The 21,065-nt window shown below is 41.7% G+C and overlaps 1 protein-coding gene across 3 annotated transcripts in view; it reads left to right on the forward strand.

Annotated features, from left to right (window-relative positions):
* peak1 (pseudopodium-enriched atypical kinase 1) overlaps positions 1-21,065 on the forward strand; it is a 94,916-nt gene that overhangs the window by 20,109 nt on the left and 53,742 nt on the right. The window contains exon 1 of one of the 3 annotated variants that reach the window (XM_076733028.1): positions 19,190-19,332. The exons of the other annotated variants lie outside the window; for them this stretch is intronic. The gene's annotated coding sequence lies outside the window, so the exon portion shown is untranslated. Of the gene's footprint in view, positions 1-19,189; positions 19,333-21,065 lie in introns of those variants that run through there. 3 annotated transcript variants of the gene reach the window in all.

Consider the following 21,065-nt stretch of genomic DNA (forward strand, 5'->3'; position numbering starts at 1 on the left):
GTACCGCAAGCATCGTCAATCTTCTGCCAATCTGTGTAGAAATGTAACATGAACACTTGTTGACTTGTTTTGGCTCCTGAAAGGAATGCAGATCAATTGCTGGCAACGTCAAACGTCTGGCAAATTAGCATTGTTTACATATGACTGAAAACTTGATGTAGATTTTTATCTCCACTCGTTTCGAGGTGATCCTTTCATTATGATTGTTTGAACGAATAGAGTGTTAACACTTAGCTGTAACCTCAGCCCTTTTGTGAACAATTTTCTCATTTTAGCCAGTGACTAACATGAGTTAGACGACTAGAGTAGTAAATTATGACAAATAATCAACCTCGGAATTGGCAGCCTCATGTTGGGGAACTTAATAAGAAGATGGTGTAGCAAAATAAAGAAGTCAATTAATTCATTAAGTTCTTATTCTTATAATGGCTTAATTTGCAATGTCTATCAGCACATCTGTTACATGCTGCTGTATTCCTGACATAAATTAGCTGTTGAATAAATAGCATTTCATTTTATTTCTTCATTTTTATAAAAGTCCCATCCATGCAAGCGCTGTTTTAAAAATAATCTCTTCCCATATGAAAACTCAAAAATACAATTGAAGCACTGCCAAGAGCATGCCAAACCGACAGGCACGTAACCTTAACCCTAAAGCCATGTTGGCCAGTCAGAAGACTGAAAAAAAAGCTATTACTAGTAGGCTACCTACAACTAGAGGTCAAAGGAGATAAAGCCAAAAGCTGTCTACACATCAAGAAATGGAGTTTCTGTCTTTACCCTGGAAGGAGTTTTCCAACAGCTCCATTTTCTGTGACCTACTACTGTGTTTGTGTGTGGATGAAAGGCCAAAACCCATAGAAAAAGCTGCAATCTGGCACATACCCATGAACATTTGGTCTAGACATAAGTGCAGTGTTTGAGTCCCTATGGAGTTTCTGACCACTCTAAAGGTCTGTGTGTATTGACTGACAGTATAAATGTATAGATCCATCAAGATTACACACTGTTGACTCACGGAAGCTCTTTAAGTTACTCTGTTTATTGATTGCTGCATTTCCCCGCTGATTGTCCTTGATAAATGGATTAGGATGTGCCCCATGCTGTTTGCCTCTCGAGTTACCACTTCAACAGCGCTCGCTAAAAGTGCCCTTGCTGTCTTGCTCCAACAGTAAACAATGTAAAGTTTTCCCATTAGGACCCCATTGATAAGGTTTAAATCAATTAAGCCATAGAATGTATCTAACTTCCAGGAAACGTAGTGCGAAAGGGGAAAAAGATATACCTCGGATAGTGGTCTGTCCTTGAAACCCGCCATGTCAATGGAGCCAAGGTCAGTGGAGATCAATAAATGAGTGGGTGTCTGGAACAAGTATTCCCATCACACTCCTGCATTGCCTCTCGCTCTTTCACAATCCCAGACTTCCCCTAAAGGCCCCGCTAAGTGGACTGTGGAAACCAGCAGCTGTTGGAGTTCCCATCAGAGCACCTCAGAGAGTGAAAGTGAATTTCACTACGGGAGTCAGAGAAGTCAGAAACATCAATACCAGATGATCTGTGGGTCAGCTCTCGGCTCCATTTCTTAGCCATTAGTCAGAGGAATAACCAACATCGCCAACACAAGTTCATAGGTGTTAAAAAACTTGTCATAGCTATTTTGTATATGCTTTATATGCTATTTTTCTATGGAAGGAAATTATCAACTACAAGTTCTAACAAGTCAGATGTTATCGGTAGATTTTAACAAAAACAAAATCACTTGCACCGACTGGTTTTCATGACAGTTCAGTTTCTAGATTTAATGTTTGGGAGACAAACAGAACAGCTTGTTAAAATATTAGTCTTGGCTTAAGAGTACATTAACACTTGAGACATGTAAACAATGGAGTTGCTGTTGCTAGAGTTAAACATTTGATTCCTATAATAAATTAGTTTATTTTTAATAAAATAAGTCTTCTGGCCTACATCCCAAGAACACTAGCCACATGTTTGAATTGTTTTCTTGCTTTCTCTTGCCGTCACCTGCTGATGGAACAAAGGTCGAGCGGTAAAATGACGTCAGTTTGACATTCTGAACCCTCTGGGTCCAGTGGCAGCCTCCGTGAATGTAGGTTGCCTATGCATTATGGTTTGAGAGGGGTGGGTGGCCGTCTCCCCTAAATTCCACCAAGCTGTGACCCCCGTCCCCTCCACGCTGCCTGCTATAGTTATCCCAGGCCTGTTTCAACTTAGTTATGGCAGGAATGTGCCATTGCATGCGAAGAGGTCATCGCTCCTCATGGCCTGCCATGGCTCTTCCCAGTCCTTAGTCAAGTCTTCCAAGATATGGACATGCTTTCCCACGCACGCAACCACCCTCCCATTCATCAATGAAGAATGCTGAAATTTGTTATGCAGGGAGAAAACTATTTAAAGGATGTATCAGCCTTATCCTTCATTTTGAAGCTCTACTTAACCAAGCAGCTTGGTTTCTAAATACACCTATGCTCCAGTTTATTGTTATCATAAATTTATAACATGTTCACTTCCAGACAGATTTAGATTTTCAGTGGTCTCGCTGTATTATTTAATTATTATTTTATGAGCCGAATGGGACGGCGAGGTCCTTTAAGGATACATTCTGATGACTTGGTGATCCAGCCCTACACATACTGCTCCTCCAAAATGCCACCAAATCTCCCCTAATGTATTACACTGCCACCGCAACAACGTCATTTAAGATGCTTCCCCACATGCATCTTAACCCATAAATGCGCTGGCAATTTTCTGTGTATGCCATCATGTGGGATTAGAAGCTGGAGTCGATTTTCTGTTTAAGATGCTTGGAGTAATTACCCGGCTCAGGACATTCACAGGAAATCTTTCATCACTGGCCCCGGTGGAAAGAAAAGCAGACATATTCTAAGGAAACGCATACAAAGGTCAATGATGTTTGTGCGTACGTGCGACAGTTTATGCTGGTGTTGTACTGCAGAGAGGGATATTAGCTGTAGTTTAATAAACCCAATCATTGCTCTGAGATTTATTGGAATTGCTTAGTCATTTTATCCTTGTGCATAAGGAAGCCATTTTGTATTCTGTCAAAAATCATGTTAGCTTGGTGCACCCTGTGTTTCTGAACTGAAGTAAATGACAAACACTGTAACTTTAATGAGCAGTAATGTCAGACTGTAGGTTCAGCTACTGATACAGCAGCTTTGAAGTTGGTAGTTTTTGCCCAAGCACTCTTCATGACGGTGAATGCTTGCTGTCACGGGTTGTTTGAACGTAGACGGTCTGGTGGAAGGCCAGTTTCTCTCACCACTAGATCATGCTTTCAGATTAGATTTATGGTTGATTTTATAGTCTGACAAGTTGCAGTCATCACGTGATAACATTGTGTAAGCTAATCTGTCATGAACATTGTCTGATTCTGTCTAACAGTGTCTGCCAACCTCAAATCAGCACTTAAAGGTATTGACGAGGGGAAACTCCCAGACTTATGAAAATAGATCCAGTTACTTCAGATGGTGGTGTCAAGTAATCTGTGTTTCAGATTTATTGGCCTCCAGTCTGGTCAGAGACTTTCAACTTGATCTGTGCCAAGCCCTTTAGTGTGACCACCTATTGTTTCACTGTTTAGTCAACCTTGTCTTGCCTCGCTCTTCAAACAAGCTGAAGTTTCAGCTGTTCAGCCTTTGCCCCCCCCCCCGCGTGCTTTGTGCTTTGAAGATGAAATGAGAAATTGGATTTCATTGTTTGTTGAAATTAAAATTGTAATTTCTTAAAATTAGTATCACTTTTTTCCATTTGAGTAATGCACATATATTTTACTTATTCAGAACTCTAGTATACACTGTTAACATAGACCCCAACCGTCAAATAGGCCTAGTCCTCTTAAAGTTGCCAGAACTGTTCAGCATGTTTTACACAGTACCTGTGTTTGTTACGTCATCTCTGTGAATCCAAAATAATTCCAAATATCAGAAGTGCTGTCCTTTTTCACCACAAGGCCTTCGCCAGATGCATTTTCCTCGCTCTTCTCTCGTCTCAGTCATCATGCTAGCTGAACTCTCCGTCGCCACCAAGTTGACACCAAATAATCTGAGGATAGCTGGCGGCCCATGCATGGCCCATGTTCATGTTGTGATGACAATGATAATGCAATTTATTGGTCACAACTGTTAATAACGGTACACTTGCAAATTCGATTCCTGACTTACCTTGTTTACAACTGTTCAGAAGTGTTTCTGCATGTGTCCTTCAGGACTAAATCTGTTGAATTCAGGCTCAGATTTCTCTCTTATAGTCATGGGACCTTGAGACTCATATTTTTGATCGCCTTTGGCAAAGTGTAGAAGGACTGCCAATAAAGGTGTACAGGAATTTTGAAGCATGTGATCGAAAACAAGTGCAAAAGTTTTGCTAAAAGATTTTGTAAAAGTTGATGAAAGACAGCTTGACAGGGTACAGGGCTTGTGTGCACACATGCACACACACACAGACTAACGTATGATGGATGTCACTCAGTATTGGAGGTGACATGCAAGGCCAGATAAGGAAGTGACAGAATATTGCCTGCAAGGGATTTATCATCCTGTCAATTTTGAAGGGATTTAGCCTCTATTAGAATCACATTATAACTGAAAGTAGAACCAAAACACACATTATGCAACACTAGCTTTATTGACAACCCAGGAGCTATGCAACCGAGTGCAATGGCTGAAAGTGTGTGATCTTGTTTTACTGGAAGGAAGCTAGGGGCTCTATAAAAAATCACTGTATGATATCATGTAAACTCTGTTTCCTCCCAGAAGACTACGTGCATGGATTTTCAGACAGGGGGATGGGCAGGTTCAAGTAAAAACAGCATCCTGCCTTCACAGTCTAGTGAGTTATATCACATAATCCCTCTGTCACAATATTATTAATCCTTTATCATATGAAAGTACAAGTTCAGACCAGTGTAACTACTGACCATTGTCATCTGGGTGGATGTTTTGAGTGAGGGGACTTTAGTTTCTCTGCTCCATATGTAATCTTGGCTCGTTGTGGCTCCTCTGCACCCGGCCGGACCCTGTTCATCCCACCCTCTATTGCGTGTTTTTTCAGCTGTGTTTACATGCCAGCTCTCTGAAACTTTAAGGGTGGGGTGAATGCCTTCCTCTGTGCCAGACCTCTAACATTTGTCAGAACTGAACATCATTCATGTTTTTTTATTAGCTGTTAAATGAAGTATAAATGCTCGTTTTAATCCTGTGTACGCATTAAAAACACTTTCATGTTAAAGGAGAATCACATCTTTCTTCTTCTTTTTCTGTTTACCTGCTTATTTCAAACAGATTTGTTGACTTCTGTAGAATTTAAAGAAGAAATTGTTACTCAGTAATCTTTGAATTTTCTCTCACAGGACAGATAGATTGGGACTGCATTAAAGGACACACTCTTCATGCTGACCTTCCACTTCCCATATGAACATATTTTCTACAGTACACGGCAATAATGCGAGCCAATCAGTCAGTTAGCAGGGACAAAAAGCATCTATACTGCATGCATTATTGATGAGTATGAAAATGGAGCCTCTGAGCTAAGAGGTAATCTTTCATCTGTGGTGTACAGCACATTTGGTACCCTCGATCTATGAGAGTCCACTCCTTGGCCCTCACCCTGCACTCCTGCTCTGTTATTGATCATTTGTGCTCTAATTTTGCCCATTTCATTCTGAATAATGTGCAATCTGTATGCATGTAATGTAGTCAACCAAAGACCAGGGAGTTGCAGATTTTGAAGGAGAATGCAATAGATCACCTCAAAGGGTCACTCAACCCCCAAGGTGATGTCAGTCTGGTCACCTTGTCTCTCTCCATTTTGTTGAATCGGACAAAATCTGATGATTTTTCAGTAGTCTGGAATCTCCCTAAATGCTGTGCACACTGATATCTCTAGTCCACTACAGCAAAGTCTTTCCCTGGATGTGAATTACTCTGAAGGAACTCGAGTCAGTTTTCATCTGTGAAAAAGTTTTAAAAAGAATTTAAATCTCAATCCCGTATGCATTACAAGACCTGAAGTCACTGAGGACTGATAAAGAGAAACGTTTGAACACAGTGTTTGATTAGCTGGCTGAAAGAACGGCCAGAAGAATATGTCATCATGTAAGTTCTGTTTGTCAGTCACATTTTCATATTTCCATTTAGTAATCATGACATGACTGGCTATCCTTGTAATAAAGATGGATGGGCTTGAAAAATGAGTCTGCCTCTGACAAAGGCAACAACCAGATGGGGACTTGAACTGGTAATGTCATCAAGATGTTAACACTGACAAGATGTCACTGAGAAAGAATGAGAGATGATTAAGACAGAATGATTACCAAGGGATTTTTCGGGAGATGTGTACCTTCTTTGTCTCTGTTCCTCTACCATGAGGATAACTTCATACAATCAGGCTCATTTGGGTTTAAAGCTCTGGGTGGAGGATATTGTGATTACGTTTGTCTTTGAAAAGAACGTTCTCTGCTGCTAAAGATGTCTTGGATAACCTTAACATGGCTCATTTAGCGTGAGAATAAACCAAATCTGTATTTCCCAACATGCAGTCTAACAAGTGATCATTTCAGTTCAAATGCAGTGACATTTAGTGAGAAGTAGAGGCTTATGATTCTAAGGCCAGTAATTGCAGAAGTCTGTGATATTGTCATGTTTAAGTGAATAGCTGGAAGCAGACATAAGTACTTAAATGAACATGAAATACCTGCATATTTTTAACTTCTATCAGTTCATGAGTACAAACACTGAACAAAGCCACGGCGCATAATCACATGTCCCTGTGGAACCTTGAGAGAACGATGAACCCCAAAAAAGCTTTTGTTTCTAGAGAGATGAGGACGGTCTGTGAAATTTGTATGTAAACTCGTATGTTGTGTCTCTTAAAAGCTCAGATTGTTATTGTTTCCTTGCAGTGTCACAAGGTAATAACTTCACGTTCATGGATTGATATTCTGTCCCTTTTCTTTGGAAACTCAGTGTGTTACCTCTTGCCAGAAGGCCCGCAGAGCCAAATCTGTCTTCACATGCCAAATGGCCAAAATTAAATTAGATTTTAGAGATCTTGGCAGGGGTGCGGGAAAACGTGGAAACTATTTTAAGAGAGAAAAGTGGGACAGGGTTAGAAATTGACCAGAAATATAATATCTCTCTCAATATCCCATCAAGGTGAAAAAGAAAGTCAGGTGAATTTCCAATGGGGTGTTTTATCCATTACAGGAGAAATCAGTCTACACAGAGCAGGTAAAAACACTATATATTCAGTGCTACAGTCTACTTTACGGGGACCACTGGTCTAAATTGAACTTGTCAAGAAGCGCACACCTCAAGGATCGAAGGGGAATGAGACAGAATGAGGATAAAACATGAAAAATGCCATCAGAAAACTGCAATTATGAAAAACCATAGTGCTAATTTGTTTTGTGGATATCAAAGATATGTGAATGGGTGTGAGGGCCATCTGATGTGCAGTCAGCCCCTCCTATGGAAACTAAAAGAATTTCTAGAAGTAGTAAACTTATTATGGGCATCTTATTTATCAGCTTGACAGTGTGCTTAATTTCCTCATCAATTCTAGAAATGGCAGTTCATGCATCACGTCTTTTCCATCTTGTCCTCAGGATGCAGACAGATTCCTTCGGCTTCTTAGATATTGTTCCTCTGCTCATGCAAGTTCGGTCTGTTCAGGGATCATTAGTTGCAGTTTGCAGCAGCAGCCTCTTTAGAAGCCTTGTTTCCTCATCTGCTGTTACACAAAATCCCTGGATAATGATGATGGATACTGATACAGCATGAAACGTGGTATGCTAAAAGGATTTGGGAGCCAGTGTTTTGCCTTATTTCCCTTTATCTTGTCAGAATCATTTTGTCAGCACTACACATTTGGTCTATACCTGTAACTCACCTCTGTCTTAAAACTTGATTAGCCCTAAAACCACACCCAAAACCTACCTCTGGTCTCATGTGACATGACAGACTGCATTAGGTTAAGCTCATCATGACATTCAAAGGGTAAAATTCACAGCAGTCCAGAGCTGCATTGTTATGAATCTCCAAACCCTGTCAGGTTGCAACGTGATACGGCTCTTAAAGCCTTCGTCGCCTGATCCTCGGTTCTGGCTGTGTTGTGGTGTCCTGTTGGTGCATGTCTCTCACAAGCTCAGCTGTTGATGGAATGCAAGGCTGGTTGAGTTGAAATGTTTCTCAGCAGACTGGCATAGATGTGAGCAGCAGAGTGTACCACTTCAGGCCAGAGCAAAACAACCAAGCATGTCTGCAGAGGCTTTCACGAGTTCCCCAAAACTGTCTGAAGAGGTGGCCAAACCCTTTTTTTTTTTTTTTTTTTTGGAGTGGGTTTGACACTTCACAGTCAGATTCATAGAAGATGATAGTGTTTTTTTCACTGACCGTTACTCAACTATTTAATGCAAACCCTGTTGTTGTATGACATGCTTTTTTTTTTTTAGTTCACACCTCTTCCTGGAACTAATTAGTGTGTAACATCATCTTTCCATAAAGGACTGTGGAGATGAGTTTCTCGGATCTCTACATTGTCGGACTGCTTGGCAGTCCTGAAGCACGTCTTACTTTGCAAACTCGTCTTTATAGCAAACCCTGTTATCCAAAAACGTGTTTCATTTTCCACACAGCTTTTTAAATCACACGTACGGTGCTGCTCGAATCCTGCTTTCATGGTGATCCACAGCGTAGCTACGAGTGACTTCCCTCATTATTTGGTACCATTAAGAATTACACTTCACAGGGCTAATTTGGGCCTGACTTTCTATAAATAGAAGTGAGCGACACAAGGCTGTAACACGCAGCAGGGATTGCCTTCGCTCACTGTTCTAATGACTTCATTTCTATGCATTGGGACCAGCGCTGATGGATTTTGATGTCTTGCTGCGCTTTGTGGTGACTCAGTCATCACATCGATAGCACTCATGAGGGTCGAAGTATTCTGCTTAAAGACAGCCATGCGACTTAAAAAGTATCCCAAAAAAATGACATAATGACTTTGATGTGCAGTCTCACCATTTTGTCTCATTGTCTTTCTTTCCCTCTCCCACTTTGGGAATAAATATCTGTTAATACTTGAATGTCAAAGGCAGACTCAGCTTTCAGACATCCTATCCGGAATGATAGCAGAGATTGTTCAGAAACCTGTTTCCTCAGCTTGAAATTCAGACCTGCAAACTCCCCTTTTTTTGAATGAAAAATACGGCACCTGCATGAAACATGTGCATGCTGTAACATATCAGATGAGTCAAAGCACCTGCAAGTATTGTTTTCTGTGTGAAATCTTGGTGGAATAGTGACATGCATTGATGATGCGGGAGATGTTGCTTGTCCTTTTCACTTGAAACATTGACAGGCATCTGCTCCCCAGAGCGGCACATCCCGGTTATTGTACCTTGGATGTGTGTGTGTGTCTAGTATGTGCCTCAGTCAATGACATCAAGTGATGTTGTGTGACACCGCCTGTGTGTTGCACTGAAATAATGGAGATTCACTGCCAGCCACCTTTGAGTCCAGCGGAGAGAGAAGTAGTCAATTAAGAAAAATTGGCAAGGCATGGCAAGTGGAGAGACCGAGCATATGATAGCCTGGTACAGGCCAAAAAACAGAAGAAACAAATGCTCTTGAACGTTGTGGAGCTGAACTTAGCGACAGTGCACGTGTGCTGCATGCAGTGGATGAGGTTTGGCAGGAGTTGTGCCATTATTAATGTTTTTGATCTTTCGCAAGGTACCTATAGCAGCTGCAATAACAAACATGTACAGTGTCTTGTCCCTCTTTTAATCATTTTCAGCTTCAGAAATGTCATGATTTTCGTCATGCTTGCTTACAGTCCTGTGAATTATTTCTTTTGTCTCGTTTTTAAATGATGTGCGCACCATTGCACATTCGCTTTCCCTTTTCCCTCCCCTTGGACAGCATACATGCTGCAATCTATTGTTGAGACAACAGATGGGAAAGAGTCTGATCTTTCCCTCTTTTGCCATTCTTTGTATTCTCTCAGTGTCTTTGCGTCTCTGCTTCTGCCTCTTTATCTCTGCCTGTTTTTGTCTCTCTCGTCTTTCTTTCTCTGTGGATCCTTCACAGGTTCTTATCACGTATTTAGTCTTAGACAGGCCCTCAGAGACCTGCTGCAATTGGCCCGGAGCAGGAAGCCAACATGAGCAGGCTATACAGAGGGCATTATTCTGTACTTAACAATCATGACACTCTTCTATCTTTCCTGTCATCCCTCCCACTTCCTCTGTTCACCTCTCCCAACCGCAGCTGATAGGAACTCATTGTTTTTGCTCTGGGTGTTCATTTCTCTCTAAAATGTGCCCTTGTCAGGAAAGTTGATCCAGAGAGAGTATTCAGTTCCAGTGAAGGCAGTGCCAGAGATTTCTTTGAAATGTTTACAGTTTGTAGAGGAACAGAGTGTTCAACTAATGTGCAAAAAATGAGAAATTCTGCTGGAAGTGGAAAGTCTTCACATAATGACAGTTATATTTTGAACAGAAGGAGGACGTGCTGCATAGATTACAAGTTTATAATGAGGTGATCTATCAAAGCAAGTATGCGTAGTAGATATAATGTCTACCAAATGGCATATGTTTAAAGTCAGCATGAGCTTATGGAGAAGCACAGACAACTCTGCTTATGTTTTTATGTGACAGTGAGTTACTAGTGGCTTATTTTGTCCACTGAATGTTTTGTTATAATGATAGTGTTGCTTTTGATACCTTCATTATTCCTAATAATGCCTTAAAGGTGTAGGAAAACAGACTCTGTTTCCGGAAAATAGCAAACAACAAAAAACAGACTTGTGTATATATATTTAAATTGTTATATTTTATGCTCTTATTTTAGTAGATGTGTCATGCACCAATTTCACCAGAAAAAATTCCTCGTATGTGTAAAAGCGTACTTGGCAATAAAGCTTTTTCTGATTCTGATTCTGATTCTGAATCAATGGGTAAAGACTCATAGTAGTATCACGTATCAAATATGTCATTGTTAGCTGAATGCATGGTTTCCCCGTTATTGTATTTCACTAACAAATCTGATATAAATCAGGATTATATGACATTTTTTTGTGTGTAAAGTCTGGCCTGTCTGTTTTATAGTGTTTGTTGGTTCTGTTAAAATGAGATCCTGTTTAAAAGACAGTAACACACACCAGTGTCAAACTGTGAAAAGCCTGGTGTACTTACGTGAAGGAAGAAGTTGTGCAGTAATGTATTCTGATGTGTGACATATCAACATTTACTGGTCTGAAGCTGAGAAATGGCTGACAGGTTATTGTGCGAACGACAGTATCAAGCCCTGTTAAATCAGCCCTTACAAATTGTTAACAGATCACAGAACAAATCCGGATCTGTATGCAGGAATCAGAAATGGAGCGTGGCAGGGACTGATAATGATAGCACATTACTGATACTGGTGTTCTGCGTGGAGAATTCATTACAGTGCTCTTGATCGCTTCCAGATTTCTCCTGTATAGCTGTAATCTGTACGTATATTTAGCATTAATCCATAATCTCATGCTCATCTTGCTCAGACTGAATAATTCCACCGTATTTGTCTTGTTTGCATCATGCCTTTTAGCTACTGTAACATGTCTTTGTAGATGACTGGAAACAGTAACCAAGCTGATGAAAGCCTACCTTAATAGAAATGAATTCCATCAGGCTAGACAACTAAGAACTAAAATACAATGTAGAAGAGCTGTATTCTTATTCTTATTCTTCTTATTATTTTTTTTATTTTATTTTATTTTTTTACAAATGTACATCTTTTAGAAGCAAAAGGTCCTAAGCACTTTGTTACAGATAGTATGCTTTTAACAAGACATTGTTTCTTTAAGAATCAGCTCAGTGACACTTCACAAATTCCTGCCAGAGCAGAGTGTCTTCAGATCTCAAATAAGAACCTTGACCTTAAACTTTGCTAAATTTGTGACCATGCCGTATATTGGAAAATAAATTGCAGTCGAGTAGATGAAATACATCACTGTGTCAAGGTGCCCACTGATGCCCTTTGAAGTTCAGATTTAGGGAAGGTGTTCCAAACATTTTTGGAAAAAGACGCTTCATTTTTAAGTTATTCAAGCACAAAGGGTAGCTGAGATAAGGAGACACCAGAGGGGAGAGTGAAGACAATGTGCTAACACGCATAACATCGAGTTTAAGCTATTCATGCTCCCCCTCTTCATCCTTTATCTCTTTGAACTTGCACAGGACCCCTTAGGGTCTCCTCGTTTCTCATAGGGCAGCCATACATGGTAGCCCTGTTAAAGAATGCCTTGGAGCCTTTCACATGTGCCTGCTTAAACTGTAACTCAGTTTTTTATGGTCACTGATTGATATTGCACCATTTCATCGCTCTCACCACTTTATGCTCTCTACTCGGGTTAGGCTATCAAATATCCCTCTCTCCTGAATATTTTATGACATTGATGCCTTCCTCTGGCTCAGTGAAATGTGTCATGGCTGATCTGTCAGGGTTCCTCTGTAATGCTGACCTTTGCCCTGAAAGTAGGAAGGATTCTGTGATTTTGTCATTGTTACTTTTTAATAGGATCAAATGGCCGTCTGAAATATTCATTTTAAATCATCACCCTGCTCTTGAGAAGTAAAAACACAGTCGCTTGTGTGGAGTTACATTAGCTTGTGAATTATGAATAATGGTGACCTATACATGATGTGATGTGATATCTATCTCTAAATCAGAGGGAAATGAATCACACTCCCCATCAGCAGATAAGTCATTACCTTGCGTCTTGCATCTATCTTGCCAGGCTTCAGATAGCTGTTTAGACCAATCGGCATCCTAAGAGGAGCTACTGGCAGCTACGAGCGCGGTTTAGGTTCAACGTCACCGTCACTGTTTGTTCGAAAACAACAACGATGGCTCCTGAAGAGTCGCCAGGTTTTTGTATCCATAACGTGTACGGACTTTCTTAAGCATGCCAGCGTTAAGACTGTCCCCACTGCTCTTTGTCTCTTACTCATGAACACACTCCTACTCCACATTTGTTTGTGTTACAATTTCAGACTTACCTGTTATTTTCCCCCAGGCCATCCCCTTTTCGCTCCCTCTCCACATTAACCCAGCCGGACACATTTTTACCTCAGTCTACGCAGCGTCGAACAACTTGACATTTTTCAGTTGATTTTGTTTGCAATGGCGACATTTCTAATTTCTGCTTCGCATTCAGTCTGAACAAGGCTTCAGGCAAACTGAGGGATGACGTGTTCCAAGTAAAATCAAGATTAATAATAACGTGTCATGTTACGCTCAGATAATTGTTATTGTTATGTCAAGATTTTGACCAGACTTTCCTGAAATTTATGAGTCAGGTTGTGTTTTTAGGCAAAACAACAGTTCTGTTTCGACTTGCTAACAAAAGAATGTCAGGCTGTAGGTTGAAATCGTCAAGCGCAGGGCAAGGCTTTTAAACTTTAAGTGTGTTTGCCATTCAACAGTGCTAAAGCTGAGTGTCTTCAAGGGTTTTGCCATCTCCTTAAGGAATGTGAGAGTGTTCAAGCACACCTCTGAGCCCTCTCACAGATACTGTCTTGTCCTACTTGACATGCAAATAAAGGTGCAGATTGAATCAAAGCCTGCCCAAGAGTCAGCCGCGCTCTGTGCTCTGAAATCTTCTCCTGGAATGCATTTCATCATTCTGCCCTTGGTTTTACAAACAAGTCATCCACTGAGTGAACTGCATCTTGTCAGTTTGTCATGCTGATGTACAGTATGTTGGCACTACACAGTGCTTCTGCATATCAACAGCCTTTTAGCTTGATTGTAAGCCCCAAGGCTCTTACACACAGAGAAGTCTGCACAACGCTCACAGGAAATAAGTGGATACACCAGTGTCCATCACATCCACTAACTGTCCAAAGGCATCCACGTGCACCAGTCCTAGTCCAACTCGGCTAGTGTGACATATAGCCTCACTTCTTTTAACCATTATATACTGTATTCCACAACATATGCATATATGATTATATATACAATGGGGCATTCAATCATCCGGTTACAGACAAGACAGCAGAATACACTGCTGCTGCTTCCATTTCTCCTGTATGTCGTGTTTGAATGTCATTTTAAAATTATCTCTCTAAAATGATACTTCACTTTTCACTTTGTTTCATGAATTTGACATGGCTAAGGAATTCATTTCAGTCAAAGACTTTTTAGTAATAGTCGCGAATGCAGAAATGTGGAAAACAATTGTCATTTTATTCGTATTTCATTTCTGCACCAGCCGAAATGGATTTACCATAGAATAATTCTCAATTCCACCAATATTAATTGCCGAGCTCAGGCACTCCAGCGCCGCATATAGAGGGCAAAAACAATTCAGTGCTTTGCCATTATCACTTTCAGTCACCCGGCTCCCCAAGCTCAACCTCACTGACGCTGAAGCCCTTTCATATGCTTTGATCCTGTTAATAATTATTTGCCATGCAGCTGAAGAAGGAGGGCAGATTGAAAAAGCACCAGAATGCTATTCACTGATAGTGGCATTGAGAGAGGGGGAGAGTAAGACTTGGAACGGTTTGTGGTGTGGGAGTTTCAGCAACCCTGTGTTGTCCTTCCCAGACATTTTCACGAAATATGAAAAAGCAGAGAATGGCCTCAAGGCTTCATCTGAAACCGTCAGTATATGCCAGAGGACTACAATCCTGTCCTAGTTGAATGTGAAACATATTTTTCCCTGCTTTTGCCAAAACTTTTGAGAAAAAAAGGGGAGGGTGTTACTGATATTCGAATGCATCTTTCACTGTCGTCCTCCATACCATTTATTTCCTCCACTGCTGATGTCTTTTTGATGAATTCTGAGTGCCTTATCTCAGCCCTGCTGTCCTTTGCTGCTGGAAAGCGTTCCCCTCCTGGACCGGCTCCTTATCAAGCATCGCTCTGGTTCGACTCAGACCAGAACTGCAATCAACCTCCCTACTGGTCTGCTGGCAAGGTCGAGAAAGGAAAGCAGAAGCGAGCCAAGGAGCTCAACTGTTTCTTCATCCTCCTCCCTCCACTGGACTGGGACATAGATTGCTATGACATTCTTACATTTCTCCATAGATACTGGGGCTCATGCTGGCCTCATGTTGGCTGCTGGGGTCGTGATCAGAAAGCCAAAAGGTCTCTGTGTTTCCACTGAGAGGAAGGAAGCGGATCATTTGATGTAGGGAAAATGTGTTGAGTACAGTATCACATAGAGCTCTGCTATCGCACAGTCAGACATTTGAAGGTGTATTTCTCCAGTCAGACAGTCAGCTTTCCACAGACCCTCCTAACCACTGCTGCACTGCTGATTGACAGCATTGTAACGAAGTAGGAGACAGTGATCTGTAACAGCAGCTCACACCTAATTGGATCGTGGAACTTGTGAACTTTCAGCTGAGCTGGGATACGTAACAGGATTCATAAATCCCATCAAATCATGACTCTGGAATGTCAGAAATTGCCAAAATAGATACGAGTGATTATGAGCTTGGGTCCGTCCTTCCTTGCTCTCAAACGGGATTTGTAGTTGTATGTCAAGGGGTTATGGCTTAGCTTTAGGGACACGGAGCCAACATAGCTGCAGTCTATGGTGAGAAAGCTGTCAACCCAGCTTCACCCCCTTTCTCCCTCTGAGTTCACGAGTCATTGGACTCATTGATTGATAGTCTACTCTTGTTTCTTCTTTAATAATGTTGTTAAAATAGACTTTTATGACCCTAGAGCACAATGAGAAAATTGATTTATTGAGGTAAATCGCCATTAAGAAGGAGGAATGGATCAAGTCTTGCATCCCTCACTTACTTCAATGCTGCAGAGACAACATGCAAAAGGAAGTCATTATAGTGACAAAGCTGCAATTTACTCCCACCTGCAGGTAGGGCAGCTGATGGTGAAGGACGGAGGGATGGATGATCCTGTTAGGGCCCCTGTCACTCCAAGTTGGGAAAATAAAAATGGGAGTGAGGGATTGTCTCAGTGTGTCTGATAAACTGCGAGCGATGAAGGGGGAGATGTGCCAACATATGTGAGGACGGTGATGAAAAACAGGCTGTTAGGCGCAGATTTTAGGAGTGTTTGTGCGGGGGAATGCACGCACGACAGCCATATTTGTGCAAGGAGTCGTGCCTCACATGAAAACACGCAGCTCAGATTTACAGATGAAAGGCAGTAAAGCTTGATGGCAGGTTGGCCGTACATAATGGTGTCTAACCACAGGCATTTTGCTTGGATGCCATCTGACAATAAGCATGGTCACAGGCTGTTTGTAACAGTTGACTCATAGGATTTAAAAGTCACTGAGGATTCAGAGCTCATTGTGAAAGAGTAAACAGGTGATATTCAAAAACCTATAAAAACAGTTCCTTATGAGCCACTGCAGTAAGAGCGTTTCAGGTCCTATGTGAATGAAATGTTATCCCTACTCTTGGATATATTTCACCCCGCGTGTTTCACAATGAGCAGTGTTTTCTCTTACAAATAATGTAATCTCTAAGTGGTGATCTACAGTGTGGTGTGTATGTATCTAGAGTGTAGAATTCATCCTTGAGCAAAACTCAGTAGCATCACTGTGTCCCGGAGTCACGTGGAGCGATCAGATCAGTAATATTTTCAAGGAGCCGTGCTTAATCTGATCCCTGAGATAGGGGAGCGTCAGCAGCCACAAAGGCTACAAAGGCGTTCTGTGTCATTTTAATCCATCTCCCAGGAAACTCCTGCTTGTGTCAGCTATCTGTTTTTTGTCAGGACATTCAGATGGATAATCACTGGCAACCCTCCGGCTTGACTTCAATGCACCGCCCTTACTCTGCTTCCATCTCACTGCTTTCCCATCCATGACTTCATCCTTCTCCTTCCTCTTCCCTCTCTCCATGCCGGCCCTCCAGAGATCATCCTTAGAAGCTAACAGGCTAAGAAATGACATGATAAAGGTTTCCTTGCCTTCCTCCTTTTGCTCTGTATCAGTTTTCATTTTCAGTCGTTTCCTATGTTTACAGTGTATTCATAACTTGAATATGCTATGAAGTGCATATTCACTGATAACTTCATTCTCATGCACGTTGTAGCCCCTCATAAAAATGCCCATAGTTAATTCTGCGCTCTTGCTTTTTAATGAACCAGCCCTTTTCTCTTTATGACCAATGCCCTTGTGGGTCCTTGGACTAATTCCACCCCTCAGCGCCCTGTTTTTATTCTGAATCTGGACTCTGGCCCCTAAGTGTAGAAGACATATGGTCCAGAGACACCAGCACAGATGATGGGGCCTCATAGACCTCATCACATCATCTGCCAACTGCACTGACATCTGCATGCATAGTACAGTTAATAGGAAATGGCCTCTTTAGACTAATTTAGTACCGCTGTGCTATTGGGCTGTCAATGAATATTCTAAATCATGAATATATATTTTAATTTTAAAAAAATCAATACATTCATTTGTGAAAATAAATGTTCGATTCAGCATATTTTTCTCCGTACATTTGACTGAGGCATTAGGCATTTTGCCAATTTTTATTATCAAATTTTGCCATTCCCTCTGTGTTTTGTGTATTGTAGAAAGTATATGGCCCCACATTATTAAGTAGATGCTGTAGCACTGGGCGTGTGTCTGTTGCTGTGAAAGCATTCTGACATTTTGGTAGACATCTTATGTCATTAATAGCTTGTAGACTGAAGCTGTCAGTTGTCATATCAGTTCCTCTGATCGCCTCTTCTCGTCACTGGGACTGATTTGATGATCACTTTTCTTGACCTAGAAATGAAGTTTCTATTAAAACCATGTGTTCATGACAGGCATACAGCAACTGGGTCATGAACTTTGAAGACATGGACAAGGCTGATGAGGCTAATGTACTTAAGGCTACGGCTTTACAAGGACATAAGTTAAATTTGGACTTTGAATAACAGCACTGCTGAGTCAAAGCATTTGAAGTTTTTGATCTCTGTGTGGGAACAGAGGCGATCCTCAGTCGAGCACTTCAGCTGCTAATTAAATTTCTTCATGGCAGGCATTTGGCCTGTCATAACAGGAAAAGCACAGGTGTAATTGGTAACATTAAAAGCGACTGCATTCCATTTAGGTGAGCTCGTTCCAGGGTCTTTGTATTGTGCATGCTGGTTCACTGGCACGGCTCGCTGAGACATTTAATGGAGCTGAGCCATTGTTAACAAGTTGGTTTATTTCACCTGTACCTGTCCTGCTACGGCAAGTCCAAATGTCAGCCAGGAAAAAGATCTGCTCAGCATCTGTCACAGTAACATTTTTAATGGTTGTCTGAATCCTTCAAACAGCTGCAGCCCAGAAAATTAACCAAGGAGATAAAAAAACGATAAATCTCAGGTAGTTTGCTTGTTTTTTTTGTGTCCCATTGAACAGCCCTGTCGAGACATGTTATCTAGCTCCACAGCCAGTGGGTGCAGTTGAAGGCCCAAGGAAGGTAACACTTGGCCAAACACTGTTGTTTGGCAAATCCCCAGAAAAACGAAAATCCTGCCCTTGTGGCCACTGATTTGCCTCACCGGTTGATGCCTTGCACTGTGATAGAAGTCATTTAAGGAGAGGAGATCACTCCCTCTCTCTCTCTGTCTATAGACTCACTTTACAAACCATTACTCTACTGAAACGACGACTAAATTTGTACTAAGCGGAGCAGAGTTGGCCTTTGCTCAGGTCCATATCTATGAGAGGTTGACAGCTGCTCGACCGTGCCCCTGTCTGCAAAACGTATCGTTAAGAGGCATCATGAAACCGATAGGTCTCTCTGGGAATAAGTCCTACTGGGAGAACTCGGCCTCACTCTCTCATTTCTCTCTTTCATTCTCTCTCTGTTCACCACGAGAGGTTTTCAATGGGCCGAAATGATGCGACTGTTGCAGTGAGCTCGTTACATGTGAGGGCTGAACACCGTGAGTGCTGCTGAAGAGAAGGAAAAGGCCAGCTTCATGTCTTTGCTGCCCCTCATTTGCTTTTCTTACTTTCCCTCTCAGATTTTTTCTGTGTCTTGTGCCTTATCTTCTTAAGTAAGAAGCCAAGTTTAGTAGATTCTTACCCTGCTGTCTTTCTTCCTCCCATTCTCCTTCCCTCTGTCTCTCCTCTGTGATGTTTTGGCTCCCTCATCATGAACCACTCTCATACTTGTTCCCTCCCTCTCTCCTCACATAGCACTTGAGCTCTTCCTCCCTCCCTCTCTGTCTCTCATTCATGCACCAGCTCCATATCGACTGTGTCTGTCATGTGGCTCTCTCTCCTGTTCGCCGGCCTGGCCACTGATCGGATACACGCTGCTCCTTTGTAAGTAGCTTGCTATGTTGTTTTTTGTTTACTCTTCACCTCCCTCCTCTTCCCTGCTCTTCAAGCCTCCAACAACTGTTGCTGTCTGCTCAGTATGGCAGAGGCTTGCTTAGCATACTGACAGGCTCATGGACACAGATGGAGGGGATGATCACACAGGACTTAAGAGATCCACAGCGAAAAGGTTGTGCATAGGGACAGATTAGATGAAGTGAAGTTAGGGAGAAGCGGAGGAGAGGGAGTCACAAGCCAGCCTATGCATCATTATGATCATATCCTGTCTCAAGTGTCAAGTGTTTGGAGAAGGGACTGATGGGGCACTCTTGAATTAAGCAGGATGTGTGGCTTTAGACAAGCCGGCTCACATGTTAATGAGAACACTTTACGCACTGGAGTAGCTGCAGCTCTTCAGTCACAGTTCAGTGCTTTGAGACAACAATGAGAGTGTATCATTGCTCAGAAATACTTGTTAGCTCACTAGTTTTCTTCTCTTCATGTAACGTAACCTTTTTGAGACAAAGACCGGTGTTTATGTTTTGTTATCCTGTTCAGTCTTCTGCTTTCGCGCTACATTATAGCAGCCTGTGCTTCCTTTTCTCCTCCCTGTGAATATCGAATTTGTGCGGAAGCAGTTTAACCTTAAAAAATGTTTAAAAGAGAAGCTTTATATGCTGAGAGGAACTGTTGTTTGCACCCTGACTCTCCTCTCTGCATTCTCAACATAATCCTGCACTGTCTGCATAGAAATTCCAGCCACAATAAAGGGATTTTTAACTGACTGTAATAATGGAACCTGGGAGTGAAAGAGAGAAACGCACACTGAGGCTGAGATGACGAATGATTGATTTGGTAAAGCCTTTCTCATTTCGCTCGAATGTGAAGGGGGAAGCACTTGCTCAGCAGTGCACTGAGTACAGTCAAGTTAATACAAGTTGATTTGTGGTTTATCTGTGACTATTCTCGCTGTATGTATATTGGATAATCCCACCCCGCCTCCAACACATTTCTGCCCAATCAGTTGTAAGCAGGAAGACACAACACGCATGTTAGCTAATGGTTTTAGGCCTGACCACGGAGAGGGTGATTTGTGTGTTTGTTCTTGTTTTCAGTCAATTCTGTCTTAATTTCATTCATGTATTTCAGAGCGATTCATGTTCAGCTGACTTGCAGGTGAATTAAGGGTGTCATGTTAAACCTAAAAGTGATTTGTTGCCATTGCAAGCTGAAGGCAAGTTTTTTTTTTTTTTTCAAGAGAGTTATTGTGTTTCTTTTCACATACCTAGACTTCATTTCATTTTGTGATGTCTGGCAAAATCCTTAAAACTGTCAAAGCTATAAGTCATGTAGATGCTAGAGGTGTTGGATTAAGACCAGTACCTGAAGCGGTTAGAGTAGGCCTCGTGTTCCCCCTCTGTTCTTTTACCTTGGTGCATGTTTTTTTCTGTCTTCTTTTCTAGTGTCGAAACGTTTTACTGCGAGCTACAAAATAATCCAGGCAGCCTTTAAAGCTAAGGTGTTGATTGGCATGTTTTTTGCTTATTCCCATTTCACCCACATGGAGAACTGAGGGCAAGCAACAAACTGAATCAACTGGGAAACAAACCATTTGGCAGCTGCCCTCTGCCAGCTCTGGAGCCACATGGAGGACCAATTGTGCTGCTTAAAAGCAGTCTTTATTAAGGCTGGGAATCTTTAGGGTCCTCACAATTTGATTTGATCCTAAACTCAGTGTG

Source organism: Chaetodon auriga, chromosome 6, assembly GCF_051107435.1.
Source record: "Chaetodon auriga isolate fChaAug3 chromosome 6, fChaAug3.hap1, whole genome shotgun sequence".
NCBI lineage: Eukaryota > Metazoa > Chordata > Actinopteri > Chaetodontiformes > Chaetodontidae > Chaetodon > Chaetodon auriga.